This window comes from Pteropus medius, unplaced genomic scaffold (assembly GCF_902729225.1).
Source record: "Pteropus medius unplaced genomic scaffold, Ma_sr-lr_union100, whole genome shotgun sequence".
Classification (NCBI taxonomy): Eukaryota; Metazoa; Chordata; class Mammalia; order Chiroptera; family Pteropodidae; genus Pteropus; species Pteropus medius.
Window position 1 is genome coordinate 863,235 of NW_024341756.1, and position 22,514 is coordinate 885,748.

The 22,514-nt window shown below is 36.8% G+C and overlaps 1 protein-coding gene across 6 annotated transcripts in view; it reads left to right on the plus strand.

Annotated features, from left to right (window-relative positions):
• Positions 1 to 7,235: 7,235 nt before the first annotated feature.
• Positions 7,236 to 22,514, plus strand: part of CSGALNACT2 (chondroitin sulfate N-acetylgalactosaminyltransferase 2) — a 45,582-nt gene continuing 30,303 nt past the window's right edge. For 4 of the 6 annotated variants that reach the window (XM_039852820.1, XM_039852825.1, XM_039852823.1 and 1 more), the window contains exon 1: positions 7,236 to 7,393. The gene's annotated coding sequence lies outside the window, so the exon portion shown is untranslated. Of the gene's footprint in view, positions 7,394 to 9,005; positions 9,093 to 16,504; positions 16,526 to 22,514 lie in introns of those variants that run through there. The other 2 variants (XM_039852821.1, XM_039852822.1) reach the window with 2 other exon arrangements.

The window sequence follows — 22,514 nt, forward strand, 5'->3', positions numbered from 1 at the left end:
CCACTATGACAAAGATAAGAACAATTAATCCCTGTAAGATGCTTTGAACCAAGAACTCTAACCCAGGTCAAGAACAAGCCCTATATAGGCCATGAGGGACCACTTTAGAGAGCCAAATAGCTTTTGCCTTAAGGCATTGTATCACCTGTCCCACCTTCCCCATTTCATTGATCCAAGAACTGCGTTAGGAATGTCACAGACCATGACTAACCAATAAGAAATCCAGAGCAATGTCCATCACTGCTCATGCCAAAGAGCTGAGATTGATCTGCATTTCATCTGGGGAAGAGGTGGTACCACCAATGACTTCTGCCAGAGTTAGTGATAAGTTTATTACAATCCTAGATGTATAATTCTTACCAATGGGAATCTGCTATACAATGAGTCAGTAATTCCCCCAGAAAGAATGCTGAATAATCAAGGGTGGCTTTGTTTTGGAGCTCATGTCTGAATCAGAATTTTCAACCTTGATGATTTATAGAAATAAGGTCAGATTTATTAGTCTGTGTACAGACAAGTCTTAATACTATTTACATGCATGAGATGTTAGTCTGAAGCAAACAGGACCAGGCATCCTAACAAAAGTTATAATATCTGGCAGTGAAACATGGAGAGCTAGGAAAAGGAATCTGTTCATAAAAGGCCAGAACCAAGCTTTCCATGAGCTGATTACATATTTGGACTTCTATTTATCCCTTACAAGCAGCAAGTATTTGGCTCATCACCCTATGATGGTTGTTAAATTCAAATTTAGAATTACTTGGGGTGTGATCGATAGACTAATAACTGGTTCTTTTTCTGGGAGAACAGGATACTAGCAAAGTCACAGGTTAACTTGTTTAAAGTCACTTGTCTATGTTGCTGCAAATGGATCTGCCATCAGCTATAATTCCCTATTGTCTCCTTTGATGAGACTGGAGTTTCCCAGAGGTTTTCATTGTGGGGGTTTGGTGATGGATAGCAAATTCAACAGTTGGTAAGATCTAGGGCAATGCCTACTGATTGGGATAACCTAACAATGGCATTAGAATTAGTATGTTCTGACCTAACAATTATATAAAGAGGAGAGACAAGAGAGGAAAAGGGCCATTCCTGGTGGATGACAACCAGGGGGTTATGAGAAATAAGAAGAATGATTACATGCAAGCAGATAAAAAATAAAACAGGAATTAGGGGTCTTGGTCCAACATCTTGGGCCTAAGTTGTCTGCTATCCTAGGTCATGTGTTTGTTTTACAGATCTTAAGTCAGCTGCTTTTAGAGTGCCAAAAATCCTCAGTTTGATGCCCTAAAGTTTCATTTGTGTGACATATTCAAATCTAAAACATTCAAATCCCATGAAGAGATAAAATCCTCTGAAGGTGTTCAAAGGGTCCTTGAGGTTTGGTTCCTGGCTATATCCCACCTTTAGTTTTTCCAGGCTTATGTTGTTGACTGGTGACATATGACCCAAAAATAACATCTAGTATCTTTAAAGCTTCTCCTCCAGTGATTTAAGCTGGTAATCGATTTGTACCTTATGAGTGGTTTCACAGAGAAATTTAGATAATATCTATTTGAACTCATCTGGTGCAAGCAACTATCTTGTGGCACCAGAGATTATCTAAATGAAGAGTACAGATTCCTCTCGCTCTTCCTTTTCAGAATCAGGGACTAAATGTTGATATTTTATAATGGGCTCTTTCAGTCCCTACAGAGATTTATACTTTGAGGGTTTAGATAGGATCATAAACTTGGTTAAGGCTACTTGTTTGGCAGGATAATCTGTTAGAAGATTTCCTTTAGCTCAACATTGTCTCTTTTTGCATAGTTCTCAACCTTTATAATAGCCACCTCTTTCTGAAGCAGAGTGCATCTAAAAGTTGCTTAACTTGCTATGCATTTTTGTGGGAGTTCTGGTATCCCAAAGTGATGTTCTACTCCAAAATCATATTTGCTATCTGTATATATGTTTACTGTCTAGTCTTTGGCTAGTTGACAAGCTCTCTTAAAGGCAATAGGTTCTGCCATCTGGGCTGATTTTACCGCAGGTAGAGGACTATATTCTAAAAGAGACTTTAAATTACTGATCGTATATGCTGTTTGATAACTTCCAGCTTTAGTTTTGAGGTGTGATCCATCAACAAACGGTATTAAGTCAGAGTTCTCAATAAGAGACTAAGAAATCTGAGTGAGATACAGAGAGTTCCCTAATTATTTGAGGTAGGATTATCACAAGGCTCCCCCCTTCTTCTGATAGGGGAAGGAGAGTGCAGAATTCAGGGTGTTGCAGCAGTGAAAAGTAATGTGAAAGGAAGAGAGTAATAGAATTTAATAAGAGGTTAAGCATTTAGCTGAAAAGTATTGTGTTCTCAGTCAATAGTAATGTCTGTCCTATAGGAAAAATCATGAGGCCAAGTGAGGAGCCTAGAACTAGCTCATCATTTGCCCTAAAAAAGGAGGAATAAGTCTTTGCTCCAGGTCAAGGGAAGGCTATTGTAAGCAATGGGTTTTTGGATGGTTCCCATGAAACTTCAAAGGTTGGTCCAGATCACTCATACATAAATAGACAAAGGTTTTTATGTTGTTATGGATGTCTAGGGAAGAAGGTCATTGAAGAGCTGCCTTCAGGTTTCAGAAGGTGGGCTTTCACAGGAGAGAACCTCTTTCTGAGAACTTAGTCAATACACAAAATGTCACAATCACAGAAAAATTTGTCTGCAATATATAGTTATACCTCAAATTCCTCTCAAATGTGATTTTGTGAGGGAGTCTAGGATAGATTTTGGTAGTTTTTAGTTTATCAGAAGGGAGTGCTTTTCCCCCTTTAGATGAGCCGTGCCCTAAATAATGGACTATGTTTTGGCAAAACTGTCATTATCTTTTGAAACTTTATGTCCCTTTTCTGCTAAGACAGTATAAGTGGAACCCTTTTTCTCTCAGCAAAGTAGGAGATGATCTACATATTGTGTCAGAACTGAATCACAAGAGAAATTTAGATCATTTAAGTCTTGATTAAATACCTAGAAAAAACAAGGAGCTTCAGTAAACCCCTGGGGCATGACTGTCCAGGAGGATTGTTATCTTTCCCCAATGAAGGTAAAAAGGTATTGACTGTTATTATTCAGCCTTAAAAAGGAATGAAATTCTGACATATACTATAACATGGATGAACCTTGAAAACTTGCTAAGTGAAATAAGCCAGACACACAGACAAATAACGTACACTTTCACTTGCATGAGGTACTTAAGAGTAGTGAATTCACAGAGACAAAAATTGAACAGTGGTTGCCAGGGGCTGGGGGAAGGGAAAGTGGAAAGTTAGTGTTTATTGAGGGCAGAGTTTCTGTTTGGGATGATGAAAAAGTTCTGAAGTTGGATAGTGGTGATGGTTCCACAACAATATGAATGTACTTACTGAACTGTACACTTAAAAATGTTTAAAATGATAAGTTTTAGGTTATGTATATTTTACTATACATACACACAAAAAAAATTTCTATAAGCACACTGAAAAAAGTTGAGCAAAAGTTCACTACAGCAAGTGGCTTCAGCAAATGACTTGCAGGATAGTATTAGAGTTAGGAAATGAGGAATAACAATTTGTTTGTGGCCCTGCAGTCTTCAACAAATAGATGTCCCTATCCACTTGGTTTCTTTACTGCCAGGGAGGGTGTATTACAAGGGCTACTGCAGGGCATGAGAAGACCTTTGGATCTGAGGCTTCAACTATGAGTGTGATCCCTTCTTTTACTTTTGGCTTCAACAGATATTGGGGAAGTTTAGATAATGGTTGATAGGCTCTATCTGAATTTTAACAGGTTCTGCTCCAATTATTTTTCTGATATGTGTTGGGCACAGTGTCAAATACTTATCTGGGGTATGTTTCAAATATAATGGGGAAATCAAAGGTACATTCAGAGCATAATGAACTTGCTTATGGATAGAGGAGTCCTCTAGAATCTCACAAATAGTCCCAAATACTCTGGTGTACATTTAAAATTGCAAAGTTAGTCTCTCCATATTAAATTTGAAGGGGGGTATCACGGAGCTGGAAGGAATGTTTTTCAATCAAGGACTCCAGGCTTACAGTTAAAGGTTGGGAAAAACAAAATCTGTGGGTTATTCGAAATGCTTACTACCTGTGTCTGTTCATGTTTACTCCAAGGAAGAGGTTGAGCAAAGGTAGCAGGACTTAATGCAGAAAGACTAGTGCCTGTATGTACCAGAAATTCATGAGGTTACCATATACAGTGGGTAGAACTGTGTCCCTGAAAAGGTATGTTCAAGTCCTTACCCCAGAATCTGTGAATTTGACCTTATTTGAAAATAGGGTCTTCGTACATGCAATCAAGTTAAATGAGATCATACTAGATAAGGGCAGGCCCTAATCCAAAGACAGGTGTTCTCAGAAAAAGAGGGAAATTTGGAAACAGGGAAGACACAGAGGAGAATACCACGTGAAGATGGAGGTAGAGATTGGAGTGATGCATCTATAAGCCAAAGAATACTAAGAATTGTTGGCAACAACGAGATGCTAGAAGAGGCAAGGAAGGATCCTCCCACAGAGCCTTTGGAGGGAGTATTGGCCCTCTTGAATCCTTGATAAATTTCTGTAGTTTTATGCCACCCAGTTTGTGGTAATTTGTTACAGGAGACCTAGGAAACTACCATACCATCTATATTTATAGTTACTTCATCTTTGTATTTAAAGGTGTGGCAGGATATTGGGTGCTTTTTCTTCCTTGGAACATTCTCATTAATCTGAATTGAGGGATTCTTCTTTGTCTCTTAAAATGGGACAAATTTTTCCCCAGTGTATTTTCTGTTTATAATACTTACAAGAGTCCTTGTCAGTAGATGGTTGGTTGTGGAATAAGCCATGTCACTGCTAATCTGCAGGACCACAAGTATTTTTGTTTGCGTTTTTTTTTACTAGTTTTTTTTTTCAATTACAGTTTACATTCAATATTATATTAGTTTCAGGTACATACCATAGTGGTTAGACATTTCTATAACTTATGAATTGATCACCCCAATAAGTCTAGTACACACCTGGCACCATACATACTTATTATAATATTATTGATTATATTCACAATGCTGTACTTCACTATCCTGTGACTATTTTGTAACTGCCAAGTTGTACTTCTTAATTCCTTCACGCTTTTCACCCAGCCTCCAAACCCCCGCCCATCTGGCAAAGTCCTCCAGTAGATTATTTGAGCATTAGATCACATAATTCTTTCAGCTGTATTACACAGCAACAGATTTTCTACAAGCCTGGGAAGGTTTAGAGTCAACATAAAAACACAAACATTTTAATGTTTATTTGCAGAGTAAATAATTACAAACCTTTTATAAATTTGCAAACATACATGGTTTCATACCACAGCTAGTTGTGTGAGCTCTTCCCTGTTTCTTTCTGAACTAAGAATTCTCTTTTGTTTTCATTTAAAAATTTTTCAATTACAATTGATGTTCTATATTATTTTATGTTAGTTTCCAGTGTAGAGCAAATGGTTAGACATTTATATAATTTGCAAAGTGATTCCCCTAATTAGTCTACTACCCACCTGGCACTATACATAGTTATTACAATATTATTGACTATAATCCCTATGTTGTACTTTATATCCCCTTGACTATTTTGTAACTACCAATTTGTACTTCTTAGTCCCTTCACCATCCTCCCAATCTCCTTCCCATCCAGCAACCATCAGGTCGTTCTCTATATTTATGAGTCTGTTCCTGTTTTGTTTATTTTGTTCTTTAAATTGCAAATATGTGCAATATCATATGAAATTTGTTTTTCTCTGTCTCACTTATTTCACTCAATGAAATACCCTACAGGCCCATCCACGTTGTTGCACGTGGTTAAGATTTCATTCTTTTTTATGGCTGAGTGATATTCCATTGTATACATGTACCACATCTTCTTTATCCAACTGTCAACTGACAGGCACTTAGGCTGCTTCCATATCTTGGCTATTGTAAATAGTGTTGCAATAAACGTAGGGGTGCATACATCTTTTCAAATCAGTGTTAATAAATTTCTTCAGATAAATATCCAGAAGTGGAATTGCTGGGACATATGGTAGTTCTATTTTTAATCTTTTGAGGAACCTCCATACTGTTTTCCATAGTGGCTGCACCAATTTGAAATCCCACCAACAGCACACAAGGGTTCCCTTTTCTCCACATCCTTGCTGACCCTTGTTGTTTGTTGACTTACTATGATAGCCATTTTGACAGACAGGTGTGAATATATCTATCTCACTGTGGTTTTAATTTGCATTTATCTGATGATTAGTGACATTGAACATTTCTTCGTATGTCTATTGGCCATCTGTATGTCCCTTTGAAGAAATGTCTATTTAGGTCCTCTGCCCACTTTTTAATTGGATTGTTAGGTTTTATTTTTGGTGTGAAGCTGCATGAGTCCTATATAAATTTTGGATATTAAGTCCCTATCAGATGTATCATTGGTGAATATCTTCTCCTATTCACTAGGTTGTCTTTTCATTTTGTTGATGGTTTCCTTTGCTGTGAAAACTTTTTAGTTGGCTGTAGTCCCATTTGTTTATCTCTTTTGTTTTCCTTGCCCAAGGCAGCATATCAGAAAAAATATTAAGAGCAATGTCAGACAGTTTACTGCCTATGTTTTCTTCTAGGAGTTTTATGGTTTCTGGTCTTACATTATAGTCTTTAATGCAATTTTCAGTTTATTCTAGTATATGGTGTAAGAAGATGCTCAGGGCGGGACAAAGTGCCATGAGAAGTCTCTGGAATAAGCAGCTGAATGGAGGAGATGTCAGGGAGGCGCTTTCTTTTTCCTTTATGGAACTCATACAATGTGAGACCAAGGAGTCATTTCCCAGAATGTCTACCTCGACTCCCTCATTTCACGTGTAAGGAGACTCAGGTGCAAAGGAGAGGGATAACTAGACTAAAGATCACTGGCAGCCCAGGGCTCCCTTACTGGGGTCTCACAAGCAGCTGCAGCTCACGGAGGATGCTGAGATACCTCTGGCGATTAGCCAGCCAGTCCTTAGCTCAGTGCCCACGCAGGCACTCATCTCTCTTTCAGGTTCCCAGAACAGGGCTCTGGGGCAGGACAGTGACACATCCTCGGTGAAGCACGCCCTCCTGCACAGCCAGCAATCCGGCCCTCAGAGCTAGAGTGGCCATGGGCGGGGCTGTAGGGCTGGGGCGGGACGGAGGCGGAGCTGCGGAGCGGGCGCGCTGCACAACTGCGGCCTCATTTCCTCACTCACGCCGGAAGTGGCCGGCGTCTTCATGCCGGTGGCCCGGGCGGGTGGGCGGCGAGGCGGCATAGCCTCCGGTGGCAGGGCGCCTCTCGGTTGTGTCCGGCTGGAGAGGCGGCGGCTTCTGTGCGCAGACTGGCGAGTGCGGTAAGTACCCGGTCTACCCGTCCTCGCCCGCCTGCGGCTCCGACGACTCGAGCTCGGGCGCGGCTCGGGGACTGTGAATCCCTGTCCGGGTCGGGTCACTTCACCTACGAGCCCTCAGGGAAGCCTGTCCCGTAGGATCGCCTCACGAACTAGCTCTCCGAAGTCTTCTCTGGTGTCAGGAAAAGCTGCGGTTTTTCTGAGCGGTTTGAGTTTTGTTTTGAGAACCGTGCTGCCGGAGATGTTGGTTTGCTTGTGTTTTATTTTTGTACATTTTTTTAAACCAAAAATTTCTGCTCGCCACGATATCTGCTCCTTTCAGTGGGTAAACTTTGTTCCTTCTTTATTACGTTAAAATAGTATTCTCTAACAGCAGCCCCTGTCTCTGGCAGGCGCCTTTAAAGACGCACATTTGTATAGGAATTAGCGGGGCCGAGGAGACTTCGAGAAGAGAAGCCTCTTGCATTTTTATAATTCATCTTGAAAATTGCATTATTCTTGAGCAACTTGCTGAGGACTAATTTGTAAACACAATAGTGAAGCTTTTATTTCTGATGATGTTATTGACAGAATGAAAATTTGATTATAAATCTTAAGTTTTTTTCCTTCAGCCTGCTCTTGAGACTTAACATGTGATGCCTGGATCTTAGGAGCTGGGTCTTTATTTCTGGTGAAATTAATGTTTTTTCATGTTATATTAAAATAGTACTTTCGAAATTGGAAGTGGGAAACCCAGTATTTTATGACTGAGAAATGTTAACATTTTGTATTATTTTGATACCATGCGTTTGAAATTGTCATGTGACTAAACGAATGTAAAAAAAGATGTTGAATTTCCAATTTATGGCTCAGATAACTTGGACATAAATAAGCACAGTTTTAGTTCCAGCCAGTTTGGAAATTACATTTATTTCTTAACTTTTTTATAGTGGTATATACCTTCATGAGGTATATATGAAGTCAAATAGCACATAAATCTTAATTGTACAGCTCAGTGAATTTTTATATATTAACTTGTGTAACCACCATCTAGATCAAATTGTAACTATAGAACATTTCTGTCATCCCAGGTGTTTCCCTCTGCTTCTTCCAAGTCAATTATACCTCTGTCCCCTAATCACTATCCAGATTTCTGTCTTCATCTATTCGTTTTGTCTATTTTGGGCTTCATATTAATGGAATTGTACAGTATGCTCAGCACATTGTGAGATTCACCCATGATATTTTGTGTAACAGTTCATTCTTTTTATCAATGTTAAATATTCCTTTGTATGATTATATGACTACATTTCTGTTGATGAATATTTGTGTTTCCAAAGTATGGCAAATTTTTGTGTATTATGTGTTTTAAAGAATACTATGAACATTCTTGTAAGTGTGTTAGTGAACATCTGTATGAATTTCTGCGCGCTATGGAATGGCTGAATCATAAGGTAGGTGGAAAATTACATTTTAACCAACATGAAGCCTTCTTTTTAAAGAGTAGAAATTGTTATTTTAACATATAACATTAAAGATTGGTAAAAGACATAACTTATGATTTCAAGACTTAAGGACTCATTACCATATTATCGTTTTTTACTCCTTGGATTACACAACTGTGATAATCTACCAGACTGTTACTACTTCTTTAACTGTCTGTTGGACAAGTCTATCAGAGCTGGTGATAATCAGTCCCTGAAGCTCGTTGTGTAACACTTAGGTAAGAACTGTGTTATTCAAGTTAGTGGTTGTTAGGGGAAATGAAACACCTAAAGTATATGACTAAAAATAGATTGAAGAATCTGGAATTGCAAATCAAAGAACTTACAGTTATTGTCGTATTACACAAGTACTGGGTATAAATGTACAATTGAATTATAGGGTTAGTTACAAATGTGAATTTACTACAGGAGTACAGTTATAATAGGAACAGACAACAAAAATCACTAAGCATTTGTGGGAAATCAATAAGATGTAAGAGATGGCTCAGACTGAACAAATCAAGAACTAAACCTGAAGCAATGGAGTTAATGTAAGAAACAGAAGAAAATTTTAAAATTAGTAGTAGTATGCTTAGAGTTAGGAAGGTATCATGCCGTTTAAATATAGACTGTCTTGAAAATAAGCAATCAGTTCCTGAATATTAAAACATAGAAAATAGGAAAAATTAGCCATGGCATGGAAAATAGATCCCAAAGAACCATTTACATCTAATAGGAGTTCCGGAAGGGAATAGAAACTGGAAGAAGAGAAATAACCAGAGAGAACAGAGATCGTGAGAGTAGGAGTATACAGGCAGAGTCTTAGGCAGCCGAAACCAAACAGAAAGATATATCAGGAGACAAAGTACGGCAAATATAAATCAAACCTTCCTTCCCTGGCCTCTGTTTCTTCACTTGCGTAATAGGGATGATCAGGAAGTATACCTTTTCAGAGCGCTTATGGGAAGATGTGGCACAGTTTCAGGGGTTCTGGCTGTGCTAACAGCTCCTTTTCCCCATTCTACTCTGCTTGCAAGTCGCGGTAGATGCCAGATTTCCCATTTCTACCTTACAGTGGAATGAAACCAGAATACCATGAAAGGAACGAAGGAAGAAAATAGTGAATTTTTTCTAGGTAGATGTATCTGACTTTATGAATGGAAAAAAATATACCAAGAATATTAAAAGAAGATTGATAGACACACCTAGATACATTCTGATGAAAGTTGTGATATATTTATCTTTGTGGGTAAATATACAGTCTCATAGCTTCCAGAGAGCAGCATACGGTACCTATATAGACTTGCAATTAGACTTCTTTTTTTTCCCAGCTATATTGTATTTTATTTTTTTGTATTTATTTATATTTAACATTTTATTTTATTTGTTCCCTCTCCCCCTTCCCTCTCCTCTGGTAACCACTAGTCCATTGTTCATGTCCATGAGTCTCTGTTTGTCCTGTTCATTTGTTGCTTTTAGGTTTATAACCCACATATAAGTGATGTCATGTGATTTTCAACCTTTTCTGTCTGGCTTATTTTGCTTAGTATGATTATGTCAAGGTCCATCCATTTTGTTGCAAAAGGCAATATTTCATCTCTTCTTAGGACTAAGTGATATTCCATTGTATATATGTACCACAGCTGCTTTAGCCAGTCATTTGTTGTAGGACACTTCGGTTACTTCCATGTCCTGGCCACTGTGAATAATGCTGCTATGAACACTGGTGCACAGATATCTTTTCGGATATGAGTTTTCAAGTCTTCAGGGTAAATAACCAGTAGAGGGATTGCTGGATCATATGGCAGATCAATTCTTAGTTTTTTGAGGAACCTCCATACTGTTTTCCATAGTGGCTGTACCAATTTGCAGTCCCACCAGCAGTGTATGAGGGTTCCTAATTCTCCACATCCTCTCCAACATTTGTTATTACTTATCCTGTTGATTATAGGTATTCTAACAGGTGTGAGATGATATCTCATTGTGGTTTTGATTTGCATTTCTCTAATAACTAGCAATGTTGAGCATTTTTTTATATTTGTCGGCCATTTGTATGTTCTTTAGGGAGAAGTGTCTGTTCAGGTCCTCTGCCCATTTTTTGATTGGATCATTTGTTTTTTTGTCATTATTGAGTTGTATGAGTTCCTTGTATATTTTGGATATTAGGCCCTTATCGGAGGCGTTCCTTGTAAATATATTTTCCCATTTGGATGGTTGTCTCTTTACCTTGTTGACAATTTTTCTTGCTGAGCAGAAGCATTTTAGTTTGATGTAGTCCCATTCATTTATTTTTGCTTTTACTTCACTTGCCTTTGAGGTCAAGTTCATAAAATCCTCTTTAAGTCCAAGGTCCTTGAATTTAGTTCCAATATTTTCTTCTATGCATTTTATTGTTTATATTCAGGTCCTTATATTCAGGTCCTTAATCCATTTTGAGTTAATTTTGGTGTGTAGTGATAGACAAGAATCTAGTTTCATTCTTTTGCATGTTGCTTTCCAGTTTTCTGAGCACCATTTATTGAAGAGGCTTTCCTTTCTCCACTGAATGCTATTGGCTTTTCCCCTCTTTAATTCCCACCCCACCCCCCCTGACCTATGAATGTTGCCATCTCCCCTTATGAACTGGATCTCTGAAGGCGAGGCATCTCCTCCCATGCACTCGTGGCGCACACCCAGGGTATGGTCCGTGGCTCCACCTGGTGTGCGAACCCAGGACCTTCTGCATGTAAAGCAGATGTGCTAACCACTACACTATGGAGCCACCCCCTGTCGAAAATTATTTGCCCATATAAACATGGGCTTGCTTTTGGACTCTCGATTCTGTTCCACTGTTTCGTGTGTCTGTTCTTCTGCCAATACCATGCCGTTTTGATTGCTTTCGCTTTGTAGTATAATTTGAAGTCGGGCAGCGTGATGCCTCCAGCCTCGTTCTTTTCTCTCAGGATGGCTTTGGCAATTCGGAGTCTTTTGTGCTTCCATATAAATCTGATGATGTTTTGTTCTATTTCTTTACAAAATGCTGATGGGATTTTGATGGGGATTGCAGTAAATCTGTGTAATGCTTTAAGTAATAAGGTCATTTTAACTATGTTGAGTCTTCCAATCCAAGAACACAGAATATCTTTCCATTTCTTTGTATCTTCTTCGATTTCTTTTATTAGGGTCTTATACTTTTAACTATATAAGTCTTTCACATGTTTTGTTAGATTCATTTATTCTTTTTGTTGCAATTGCAAAAGGAATTATTTTTTCCACTTCTTTTTCTGACTCTTCATTATTAGAGTATAGAAACGCTATGGAGTTTTCAACATTGATTTTGTATCCAGTAACTTTACTGTATTTGCTTGTTTCTAGTAGTGTTCTTGTGGAGTCTTTAGGGTTTTCTACATAGAGAACCATGCCATCCGCAAATAGTGACCATTTGACTTCTTTGTTTCCTATTTGGATGCTGTTTTTATCTTTCTCATGTCTGATTGCACTCACTAGGACCTCCGATATTATATTGAACAACAGTGGTGATAGTGGACAGGCTTGTTTTATTCCTGATCTTAGAGGGAGAGTTTTTAGTTTTTCACCATTAAGTATAATGTTGGCTGAGGGTTTGTCATATATGGCCTTTATTTATAAGATACTTTCCTTCTATACCGATTTCGTTAAGTATTTTGATCATAAATGGGTGCTGTGTCTTGTCAAAGGCTTTTTCTGCATCTATTGATATGATCATATGATTCTTATTTTTTAATTTGTTTATGTGGTGCCTCACATTAATTGATTTGCTTATGTTGAACCATCTCTGTGCCTCTTGGATGAAGCCCACTTGAACATGGTGTATAATCTTTTTAATATGTTGCTGTATTCAGTTCACTAGTATCTTATTTAGGATTTTTGCATCTGTGTTCATGAGAGATATTGGTCTGTAGTTTTCTTTTTTTGTGTTATCTTTACCGGGTTTTGATATCAGAGTGATATTGTCCTCATAAAATGAGTAGGGAAGTATTGCCTCCTCTTCAATTTTTTGGAAGAGTTTGAAGAGAATAGGTATTAAATCGTCTTTGAATGTTTAGTAGAATCCACCGGTGAAGCCATCTGGTCCTAGACTTTTACTTTTTAGTAGATTTTTGATGATTGTTTCAGTTTCCGTACTGCTGATCGGTCTGTTTTGAAAAAGTGTCTTTCAGAGAGCACAAGTTACCAATTTTGATGAAGTCTAGTTTATCTGTTATGCTGTTAGTATCATATCAAAGAAATCTTTGCCTAACTTAAAGTCACAAAGATTTTTCTCCTATGCTTTGGTTTAATAGTTTTAGGTTTTATGTTTAGATCTTTGATTCATTTTTTAATTACATCTTAATGGATGTTGAGTCTTATCTCATTATGTTTTGATTTGCATTTCCCTGTTTGCTAGTGATGTTGAGCATCTTTTCATGTGTATATAGGCTATTCTTATATTTCCTTAGAGAAATATCTATTCAGATTTTTTGCCCATTGTGTTTTTTTTTAATATTAATTTACAGTCACTTTTTATATATTCTGTACACAGACTACTATTAGAAATATGCCTTAGAAATACTTTCTCCCATTTTTGGGGTTGTCTTTTCACTTGATATCTTTTGCAGCACAAAAGTCTTTCTTATTAATGAGTCCAATTTATTTATTTTGTCTTTGGTCTTTTGGTGTCACATATAAGAAACAATTGCCTAATTCAAGGACACCAAGATTTACACTTATGTTTTGTTCTGTGAATTTTACAATTTTCTCTTATATTTAGATCTTTAGTCAGTTTCAGTCAGTTTGGTCATTTTGACTTAATTTTTGAATATGAAGTGAGGTGGGGTCCAGTTTCATTCATTTACATGTGACTATATCATCCCCGCATCATTTATGAAAAGACATTTTTTCTTCATTGAATGACCTTCCACCCTTCTAAAAAATCAGTTAACTTAATATAAAGGTTTATTACTGGACTCTAAATTCTGTCCCATTGATCTCTATATCTATTCTTATGATAGTACCTTGATCACTGTAGCTTTGAAGTAAATTTTGAAATGAGGAAGTATGAGTCCTCCAAATGTGTTCTTTCTCAAGACTGTTTTAGTTCTTCTGGGTTCTTGGAATTTCTGTACGAATTTTAGTATCAGCTTTGAATTTCTGTAAAGAAATCAGGATTCTGAGGATGATTGTATTGAATCTGTAGATCAATTTAAGTGTTGCCATCTTAATAATATTAAGTCTTCCGATTCATGAGCATAGATAAGTGTCTTTTCATTTATTTAAATCTTTCATTTCTTTCAACAGTGTTTCGTATTTTTCAGAATGCAAATCTTGCACTGCTTTTGCAAAAATTGCTAAGCATTTTATTCTTTTTGGTGTAAATGGAATTTTCTTAATTTCATTTTCAGATTGTTCATTGCTGGTATATAGAATACAGTGATTTTTGTATATTGATCTTATATCCTGTAACCTGGCTGAACTCATTTTTTTAGTTATAATAGATTTTTAATGACTTCCTGGGATTGTCTGTACACATGATTATATCATCTGCAAATAGAGATTGTTTTACTTCTTCCTTTCCAATCCAGATGTTTTTTATTTTCTTGCCTAATTTTCTTGCCTGGCTAAAACCTCCGGTACAATGTTAAATAGAAGTGGCAAGAGCAGCATCCTTGTTTTATTCCTGATCTTTCACCATTAAATATAAAGTTAACTGTGAGTTTTTTGTATAGGCCTTTTATCATGTTGAGGAAGTCTCCTTCTAAAGTCCCCTTCTAATCCTGGTTTGTTGAGTGGTTTTATCAGGAAGGGGTGTCGGATTTTGTCAGATGCTTTTTTTACGTCTATTGACATGATCATCTGGGTTTTGTCCTTTATTCTATTGATATGGCGTGTTGCATTAATTGATTTTCAAATGGTTAGCCAACCTTGCATCAGGGATAAATCTCACTTGGTCGTGGTGTATGATTCTTTGTATGTGTTTTACATATTCAGTATGCTAATATTTTGTTGAGGACTTTTGTGTGTCTCTTCATAAGTAATATTGATCTGTAGTTTTCTTTTGATGTCTATATTTGGTTTTGGCATCAGAATAATACTGGCCTCATAGAATGAGTTGGGAAGTGTTCCCTCTTCTGTTTTTTAGAAGTGTTTGTGAAGAATTGATATTCTTACATGCTTGGTAAAATTCACTAATGAAATCATCTGGGCCTGGATTTTTCTTTGTAGGTAGTGTTTTTATTACTAATTTAATCTCATTATAGGTCTGTTCGTATTTACTATTTCTTCTTGATCAGTTTTAGTAATTTGTGTCTTTCTAGGAATTTTTCCATTTTATTCAGTTATATTTTAAAGGATTTAAATAACAAAAATATTATAATTTTCATTACTGGGATTCCTCATTGCTTTGTGTAGATCCATATTTCAATCCGATACCATTTTCCTTCTGCCTGAAGAACTTGTGCAGGTCTGATGGTGATGAATTCTTTTAGCTTTTTAATGTCTGAAAGAGTATTTTACCTTTGCTCCTGAAGGATACTTTTTCTGAGCATATAATTCTAAGTTGGCATATTTTACTTTTCAGTTCTTAAAGATATTGCAGCACTGTCTTATTTCTTGTATGTGATGTGTGCTTTTCCTCTGGCCACTTTTGATTTTCTTTTTGTCATAGAATTCGAGCAGTAGATTATCATGCACCTTGCTTTAGTTTTCTTTATGACTGTTGTATTTATGATTCATTGAGCTTATTGGATCTATGTGTTGATAATTTTCATCAGTTTTTAGCCTTATTTCTTTGAATGTTTCTCCTAACCCTCTTCCCCTTCTTTGGTACTAATTACATATCTGTTAGGCTGTTTGAAGTTGTCACACAGTTTATTGGGTATTCTGTTTATGTTTTCCATTTTTTTTTTTTTGCTTTTTACATTTTGTATAATTTCTATTGCTACGTCTTTAATTCATTAATATTTTGTTCTGATGTATCTAATCTGTTCATTGCATCCACTGTATTTTTCATCTCAGACATTGAAGTTCTCATCTTCTGAAATTCAGTTTGGATCTTTTTTATGCCATCCATGTTTCCACTTACTGTTTTTTGAACATGAACATCATTTTAAATACAGCTATAATAATTGTTTTACTGTCCTTTTCTGTGAATTCCAATATATAAGTCAACTCAAGGTCGATTTTGATCATTAATTTTTCTTCTTATGGATTGTATATTTATTTTTCTTTGTATGCCTGATAATTTTTGTTTGGATGCCAGACATTGTGAATTTCATTTTGCTGGATGCTGGATATTTTTATATTTCTATAAGTAGTTATGGAGTTACTTGAAAGCAATTTGATTCTTTCAGGTTTGCTTTTAAGATTTAGGCAGGACCAGAGCCATATTCAGTCTAGAGCTAATTATTTTCTACTGAGGCAAGATCTTACTCTACCCATTGCTGTATGAATTTTATGGTTTTCCAGTCTGTCTGGCAGGAACTTGCACTATTCCTGTCCTCGTGTGAGTTCTGAGTTCTGTGTCCTCTAATTTTTTGTGTGGTTCTTTCTTCAGCCTTAGTTTCTTCATATGCCTGCACTGATCAATGTTCTGCTGAATACCCAAAGAGTATCCTCTTCAGAGCTCTGGAGTTCTCTCTCTCTGCAGCTCTCTCCTCTGGGTTTGTATCCTTTGGACGTAGGTGCTTTGGATTTCTCAGACTACTCCATTTCATCAATTTAGAGAGTCTGCTAGGCTATTTAGGTTCTGCTCCCTGTGCTATGGCCTGGAAACTAAGGCAGTAAGCTGGGCAATTGTTTGTTTCTTGTTTCTCCATAGATCATTGTCCTTTATTACCTAATATTCAATGTCTTGAAAACCAAGACATTGGTTGTTTCAAGTGTAAGAGTAAATATGGTCCTAGTTACTCCATCTTGGCTATAAGAGAAAGTTTCTTTTGTCTGTTTTAGAGAATCAGAATTGATGGCTTCTAGGTTTTTTTTCCAACTCTGAGATCCTTGATTTTGTATTTCATATCTTTAACAGCTTATTTTTTCATGTCCACAGTATATCTCGTTCTTTCCTCAGGACAGTTATCTATTTGCAGTTTATGCATAGAAGGTTGCTTGGGATTAAGTCTGTACTATGAATAAACCTTATTTATGATACAAACACATTACAGAGAATGACAGCAACTTTGGTGGTGACCCATTAATGGGTCATATCTCACAGTTTAAAATATATTGTCTATATAAAGAAAAAATTTTGAAGTATCATATAATAAAAGGTAAGGGTGCTTAGATTACATACTGTTCTGTTATCAAGTTTCACTTCAAAACAGTTTGAATTTAATATTGTTAAATATGTTTAATTTTGTTAATTTATACAAAATTATGTTTCCACGTATTCAGTTTTAGTCTTAGTCTTTTCCCTAATAAATGGGCCAGTAATAACTTATAAATATTTAAAAGAGACACCTCTGAGTTTTATTCTTAAAATCATGAAATTTGAGTGGTTTCTTATGCTAAGAATTAGGGTTCGAGGCATGGTAAAGTCCTGAAAATAATATTAGCTTTGCATCCTTATATTTTTAATTAGTTTCTTAATATTGAAATTTTTTCCTATATTTTTTCTACATCACTTACAATAAAACAAAATTTATAATCAGTAAAACAGATGCTGTCATAATAAAACTCAGCCCACTTATACATTTTATGTGGCAATCTCATAAATATGTGTGTGTGTGTGTTTAATTGTAACACAAAACTAAGTACTATATGTGACATATACTGCTATTTCAGTGGTGAATTAAATTTTTCAAAATACTTGGTTATCATTTGGTTAACAAAATTAATAAATGGCTAAGGCTAGTGAAGTCCATTGTTTGTGGTCTATTGCCCATAAGAAGTTTGAATCTGTCCTACATTTCATATGGCTGTGTGCCACAAAAAATACACAGTGCAGCATTTTTCACAGAAGGCATCCAAGCTTTCCTAATCAGTAAGAAAATTACTAGGATTAATGTTCCTTGGTGATCTTACTCCATAGGTTCTGCTGCACTGGTAGAAACTAACTGTTAAAAGCCTACATATCCTTCTTGACAAATACTTCATTAAAATGGAAGTTCTCTCTGTGGCAGAGGTCTCCCCTCCCTCCTCTATGCTAAGTTTAACCATAAATAGAGATTTATGTTGTTAAGAATCCTTAGATTAGATTCAAACAAATTCAAGAAGTTGGAAGGCTCCCAATCTCGTTTTACAAGGCTACAATTACCCTGATTCAAAGACATTAAAAAAAAAAAAGACAGTTATAGGCCACTATCCCCAATGAACATAGATGCAAAAATTCTCAACAAAATATTGGCAAACCGAATTCAGCAAGACGTTAAAAATATCATACACCATGATCAAGTTGGATTTATTCCTAGGTTGAAAGATTGGTTCAGTATCCTCAAATCAGTTAAAGTGATACACCATGCTAAGAAATTGAAAGATAAAAATCATATGATCATATCAATAGATGAAAAAGTGACAAAATCCAGCATCCATTTATGATAAAACTTTCAGCAAAGTGGAAATGGAATATACCTCAACATAATGCCCATATACGACAAACCCACAGCTAACATCATACTCAAAAGTGAAAAACGAAAAGCATTTTCCTTAAGCTTGGGAACAAGAAAAGGATGTCTACTTTCACCACTTTTATTCAACATAGTATTGGAAGTCCTAGCTACAGCAATCAGACAGGAAAAACAAAAGGCATCCAAATTGGAAAGGAAAAAGTAAAACTCTCATTATTTGCAGATGACATGATACTATATAGAGAGAACCCTAAAGATTCCACCAAAAAACTGCCAGAACTGATCAATGAATTCAGTAAAGTAGCAGATTACAAAATTAATATTCAGAAGTTGGTTGCATTTTTATACATTAATAATGAACTATCAAAGAGAGAAAACAATCCCAATTACATTTCCATCAAAGAAAATAATAAAATACCTATGAATAAATTTAACCAAGAAGGTAAAAATATGTGTACTCAGAAAATTATATTATTGAAGAAGATATAAGTAGATGGAAGCATATATCGTGCTCATGGATAGGAAGAATTAATATTGTTAAAATGTCCATACTACCCAAAGCAGTCTTATAGATTCAGTTCAATCTCTATCAAAATACCAGTGACAAGTGTGGAGGAAAAAATGGCGTAGATGATAGAGGCTCTGTTCATCCTTCTTGCTACCAAATCAAAGTTGAGACAGAAACAAGGAGCAAACAGCAAGGAAAGTCACCTGGGATCTAGAGGAACAGAAGCACTACAACTAGGGAGAGAAATAATTAATCAACCTGGGTGGTAGAAGGTAGGAGTGGGTGAAGACATGAGGCTGCTTGGTTGGAGCAGCTGAGTGAGATAGAGGCTGCGGCAGCAGCAGCTGCAGACACCTCTTAAAGGGGCTGCGTCCTCAAGTGGATTTTCGTGGTGATCGACCTGCTCACTCCGAGCACCAGCACTGACTGGTTGGCTGCTTCGGGGCACCAGGGACTTACAAGGGGACACTGAGTTGTCGGAGTGAGGGCCAGAGGTGAGGCTCACTCTGTACGGAAGTGCCGGTGGTATCCATTGTTCCTCTGTTGAGCCCTCCCCGCTCCCAGTGTGCAGACTCAGCACTGCCTTAGCTCAGACATCATCAAACAGGATAACAGAGGTTGCTCTGCCCAGAGGAGCCCCTGAAACTCCACCTCCCCCAACTCGCAGCCCCACCCAAGCCACATCCAGGTGTATCATTGGCTAGTCAGTTAGTTGCTCCTTGCTGAGCAGCGCCAAGACTTAACACTGGTGGCAGCTGACCTCAGTTTCTGGCATGGCTTCTTGAGGCAACTATAAGCACAGCATCTGTGGATTGCTTGCTGAATCTTAACACGTGGTCCTGGAGAGTCACAGGCTGTGGCTAAATTTGGCCTAGAGCTGAACCCCTCTCAGGCCTGTGTCACTGGACACCTACTTCACAAAGCTGCACTAATAAGACCAGGAGACTTAGGAACTTTGCTTAGTACATAGAAACAGAGAAAGGTAGCCAAAATGGGAAGACAAGCAGAAACCATATGAGAGAGCAGAACAGAGATCCAGGAATAATGGAGTTGAGCAATCGAACAGATGCAGAGTTCAAAATACTAGTTATAAAGATGCTCAGTGAACTTAGGGGAAGTGTAGATGAATTCAGTGAGAACTTTAACAAAGAGATAAAAAAAAATGGAAATGGAAATTATAAAGGGGAACCAGTCGGAAATGAAGAACACATAATCTGAGATGAAAAGCATATTAAATGGAGTAAGCAGAGCGAAGAAGAGGATTGAGCTAACTACATGGAAGATGGAGAAGCCACGGACACTCAATCAGAATGACAAGAAAAAAGAAGCCAAGGCTATAATAATAATTTAAGGACTCTATGGGACACTATTAAATGTAAAAATATCTGTGTTATAGGGCTACCAGCAGGAAAACAAGACATTGAAGAGCTATTTGAAGAAATAATGATGGAAAACTTCCCTACCCTAGTGAAAGATAGACATACAACCCCAGAAAGCTTAGAGAGTCCCAAGGAGGCCCACACCAAGACACATTATTAAAATGCTAAAGGTTAAATACAAAGAGAATCTTAACAGTAGCAAGAGAAAAGCAGTTAGTTACCTACAAGGGAGCACCCGTAATACTGGCAGCTGATTTCTCAGAAGAAACTTTGCAGGTCAGAAGGGCTTGGCACAAAATACTCAAAGTGATGAAAATGCATGATCTACAACCAAGAATACTTTATCCAACAAAGCTATCATTTAAAATCAAAGGACAGATAAAGAACTTTCCAGACAAAAATAAGCAAAAGGAATTTCATGACTGTATAAGCCGATATTGCAGGAAATGTTGGAGGGACTTCTGTAAGAAGAAAAAACATTTATCAAAACATGAATAGGGAATGGTAATAACTACATTCCTATCAACAGGTACCTCAAATGGAAAAGAATTAAGTGTTCCAACCAAAAGATAGGGTGGCTGAATGGACACAAAAATAAGACCCCTACATGTGTTGCCTGTAAGAGACTCACTTGAGATTAAAGACACACAGAGACTAAAAGGAAGGGGATGGAAAAAGATACTGCCTTGATAGACATAGAGAGTATTGTGCTAAATGAAATTAGTCAGATAGAGAAAGACAAATATCACATGATTTTATGTACATGTGGAATCTAAAGAACAACAAGAAAAAAACAAAAACAAACTCAGATATAGAGAATATTTTGAGGGCTACTAGATGGGAGGGGGGTTGGGGTGGACGACAAAAATAGCAAAGGGATTAAGAGGCACAATTGGATAGTTGCAGAATAGACAGAAATGTAAAGTTTAGCATGGTTAATAACGTGTAATATGTAAGAGGGAAGAAGGGTGCTAGATTTAGTAGGGTGATCGCTTCATGAGTTATGTGGATCTCTGATCACTATGCTGTACAACTGAAACTGGTGTATTTGTGCCAACTATAATTGAAAAAAAACCTCATTGAATTGTACAATGTAAATACAAGCAACTAATTGTCTATTATATTTCAACAAAACCGGGGGTGGGAGGGAGGAGAATATACACTGAAAAAAAATACCAGTGACATCTTTTACAGAACTAGAACAAATAATCCTAAAATTTATATGGAACCACAAAAGATTCCAAATAGCCACAACAATCTTAAGAATGAGGAACAAGTTGGAGGTATCATACTACCTGATATCAAAGTATATTGCAAGGCTATAGTAATCAAAACACCATGAAACTCACATAAAAACAGACACATAGATCAGTGGAACAAAATAGCCCAGAAAAAAACCCACACCTATACAGTCAATTAATCTATGACAGATTATTAAAAATAGGAAAGAATATACAGTGGGGTAAAGGCAACCTATTCAGTAAATGGTGTTGGGAAAACTGTACAAATACAAGCAAAGAAATGAAATTAGACCACCTTCTTACACCATATACAAGAATAAACTCAAAATGGATTAAAGACTATAATGTAATTCCTAAAACCACAAAACTCCCAGAAGAAAACATAGGCAGTAAACTCTCTGACATTGCTCTCAAATATATATATTTTTTCTGCTATATCTCCTTGGGCAAGGAAAACAAAAGAAGAGATAACGAGATGAGACTACATCAAACTAAAAAGTTTTTGCACAGCAAAGGAAACCATCAACAAAATGAAAAGACAACCTAGTGAATAGGAGAAGATATTCACCAATGATACATCTGATAGGGACTTAATATCCAAAATTTATATAGGACTCATGCAGCTTCACACCAAAAATAAAACCTAACAATCCAATTAAAAAGTGGGCAGAGGACCTAAATAGACATTTCTTCAAAGGGACATACAGATGGCCAATAGACATACGAAGAAATGTTCAATGTCACTAATCATCAGATAAATGCAAATTAAAACCACAGTGAGATAGATATATTCACACCTGTCTGTCAAAATGGCTATCATAGTAAGTCAACAAACAACAAGGGTCAGCAAGGATGTGGAGAAAAGGGAACCCTTGTGTGCTGTTGGTGGGATTTCAAATTGGTGCAGCCACTATGGAAAACAGTATGGAGGTTCCTCAAAAGATTAAAAATAGAACTACCATATGTCCCAGCAATT